Source organism: Salvelinus sp. IW2-2015, linkage group LG22 (genome assembly GCF_002910315.2).
Source record: "Salvelinus sp. IW2-2015 linkage group LG22, ASM291031v2, whole genome shotgun sequence".
NCBI classification, from domain to species: Eukaryota; Metazoa; Chordata; class Actinopteri; order Salmoniformes; family Salmonidae; genus Salvelinus; species Salvelinus sp. IW2-2015.
The window spans coordinates 21,401,530-21,404,930 of NC_036862.1; the positions used below are offsets into that span (position 1 = coordinate 21,401,530).

The 3,401-nt window shown below is 47.0% G+C and overlaps 1 long non-coding RNA gene across 1 annotated transcript in view; it reads left to right on the forward strand.

Annotated features, from left to right (window-relative positions):
* Positions 1 to 338: 338 nt before the first annotated feature.
* Positions 339 to 3,401, forward strand: part of LOC139022819 (uncharacterized) — a 278,818-nt gene continuing 275,755 nt past the window's right edge. Inside the window, exon 1 of the long non-coding RNA XR_011473869.1 lies at positions 339 to 373. This is a non-coding gene — a long non-coding RNA (uncharacterized lncRNA). The remainder of the gene's footprint in view (positions 374 to 3,401) is intronic.

Consider the following 3,401-nt stretch of genomic DNA (forward strand, 5'->3'; position numbering starts at 1 on the left):
ATTAGGACTAGGACTAACTAGTATCATACAGTAAAGGATTAGGACTAGGAGTATCTCGTATCATACAGTAATGGATTAGGACTAGGAGTAATCGTACTTGAACCCAGGTGTGACACTATTAACAAATGGCAGAGGCTCGGAGATGTGCTAACAGACATTGGGTGTAAAATGTTGAACGGGAGTAAGGTTTGCTTTATAGTAAACAGCCCTCTTAGCACTGCGCACCATGTCAACATATCTGTTTGTTGGAGTCAAGTATATATACCTCGCAATGACAGGGACGTAACAACACGGCCAAAATAGTATTTCCATCTGTTGCTTTGCTGCTCCTCCCTGAGTGTGTGTGTGTGTGTGTGTGTGTGTGTCGGTGTGTGTCGTTGTGTGTGTGGTGTGTGTGCGTGGTGTGTGTGTGTGTGTGTGGTGTGTGTTGTGTGTGTTGATGTGTGTTGTGTGCTGGTGTGTGTGTTTGTGTGTGTGGTGTGGTGTGTGTGACTGTGTGTGTGTGTGTGTGTGTGTGTGTGCTGGTGTGTGTGGTTTTTGTCCATTCACAGAGTCTCTCGTGACAACTAGCACTCAGAGCCATAGTGGAGCTTACTGGACCGCATTTTCATCCCCGTCAATCACCGTATAAACTGTGAACCGGTCCAACCAAACTGAACATATACTATCGGAGCTGGAGAGGTAGCTAAGAGTCCTCTTTAAGTAAAAACCACCCGCCACTCATCTATCCACCAAAAACAGACTTTTTTTGTTGTTGACATTTTCTCCCTCAACGAACTCAAAATACATCATTTAACAATGAACAATACGAAACACATCAGCAGAGAGAAAGAGAAAGATTTACATGGTTTTTCCCTTAGTCTATTTCACTTGCTTTGCCAATAGTAAACAGTGTTTCTCATGCCAATAAAGCTATTGCATGGCCGACGAGGGAGAGAGAGAAACAGAGGTAGAGAGAGAGAGGAAGAGAGAGAGAGGGAGAGAGAGGATAGAAAGAAACAGAGAGAGAGAGAGCAGGAGGGAGGGAGAGGAGAAGAAACAGAGGTAGAGCAGAGCAGAGAAGAGAGGGGAGAGTAGAGGGAGAGAGAGGGAGAAGAAAGAAACAGAGAGAGAAGAGAGGGAGAGAGAGGGAGGGATGAGGAAGAGAGAGCGAAAACAGAGGTAGACAGAGAGAGAGAGAGCGGGAGAAAGAAAGAGAACAGAGGTAAGACAGAGAGAGAGAGGGAGCGAGAGAGAGAGAGAGGGAGAGAGAGAGAAAGCAACAAGAGAGAGAGAGAGAGGGAGAGAAGACACAGAGGTGACAGACGAAGAGAGATTTAAGAGAAGAGATTGTTTGGACTTTACTTGCGAGTGCTTGGAGCCTCTCCCTTGTAAGTTCGGCCTCCAGCCATCCTGTAAAACGAGAGAGAGGCAGTGACAGCTCAGCGGGGGAGAGAGCGTGGGCTGCCTTCTGGGTCTGTGTCCAGGTGGAGGGACAGAGTGCCAAGCTGGTCCTGTAGTCAGCTGTTATCCAGTCAAGTGAGACAGCTTCACTGCCAGTGCCTGACTATCCTTGTTGTCATGGCGCTCGCATTCTCTCAGCGTTCTCCTCCCCCGTCTCTTCCCTCCCTCCCTCCCTCCCTCCCCCCCCTCTCCCTCCTCCCTCCTCCCCTCCCTCCTCCTCCCCCCATTCCTCCTTTGGGAGGTCCTGGGACCGAGAGACCCAGAGACCCTCAGCTAGAAAGGTACTGCTGGGGGAAGGAGAGAGAGAGCGGTGAGAGAGAGAGAAGGGCAGACGAGAGAGAACAACATTACACCGCGAGGTTGGGGGGCTCTCTAAGTTTCTCTCGAAAAAAATGTAGCAATTAGAGTATGGAATGAATGTAGACAACTCGAATTTTTTTTGCCAAGGACAATATACAAAGATACTAACCCTCAAACTCAATCAAAAGCTCAAATCCGAAATCACAAATCCATACCTAAAACCTCAGATTTGGACAAAGTGACCTTGAATGGACTCATTACTACAGAGGACTCACAACCAAAACCTGCTGAAGAAACACAGCAGAACCTGGAAAAATATAAAGCTATAATAAATAAGTGCTACAAAGGACCAAGCTGCTAGGAAAAGAAACTAACAGTGAATCAAGTTAAGTGATGAAGTGAGAGGTGTGAACCTCCTGATCCATAAAATGGCGAGGAGAGTTCCACAGCCGCCACAGTGCTATTATTAACACAGAAATCCCTGGCATGACACAGTGTATATTAACACAGACAATCCCCTGGCATGACACAGTGCTATATTAATAACAGCCACAATCCCTGGCATGGCAACAGTGCTATATTAACCAAGAACCATCCCTGGCAGGTGCGATATTTAACCAGACATCCCTGGCGATGGCACAGTGGCTATATTTAACACAGACAATCCCCTGGCCATTGACACAGTAAGCTATATAACACACGACACTCGCAAGGACAAGTGCTATAGATTAAACAGACCATCCCTGGCAGTAATCAAAAATTTTTTTTTTTGGGGGGGGGGGCCCCCCCCCCCTATATTAATCACAGACATCCCTGGCAATCGCACAGTGCATATAAGCACAGACAATCCATGGCATGACACAGTGCTAATTAAACACAGAAACAATCCACATGGCAGGCAACAGTGCTATATTATAACAACAACAATTCCCCTGGCAGGCAAGTCTATAATTAACACAAGACACCCTGGCAATGACAAACCAGTGCTATATTTAATGCACAGACAATCCCCTGGCATGGCACAGTGCTATATTAACACAGACCATTTCCCCTGATGCAACAGTGCTAATTTAACCAGAATCCCTGGCATGGAACAGTGCTATATTTAACACAAGACCATCCCCGGCATAGCACATGTATACTTCACAGGGACCATCCCCTGGCATGGCACAGTGCGATATTAACCAGACATCCCCTGGCATACAGCACATGCCATATTACCAGACCAAATCCCTGGCATGGTGCTGATATTAACTCAGAAACCACCTGGCATGTGCTATATTAACACAGACAATCCCTGCTGACACAGTGCTATATTAACACAGACATCCTGGCATGGCACAAGTGCTAATATAACACAGACCACCCTGGCATGGCACAGTGCTATAATTAACCAGGACCAACCTCTGGCATGGCAAGTGCTTATATTGAACCATGACACCATCCCCTGGCAATAGCACAGTGCTATACTCTAACCAGACCATCCCCTGCTGGCAAGTGACTTATAATTAACCAGTACCCATCCCCTGGCATAGCACATTGCTATATAACTAAGTACCATGCCCCTGGCATGGCACAGTGCTTAATAGAACAGCAGACCATTCCCCCTGCATGACACAGGTGGTTAATAACTCAGCACCGATCCCACTGGCAGTGAC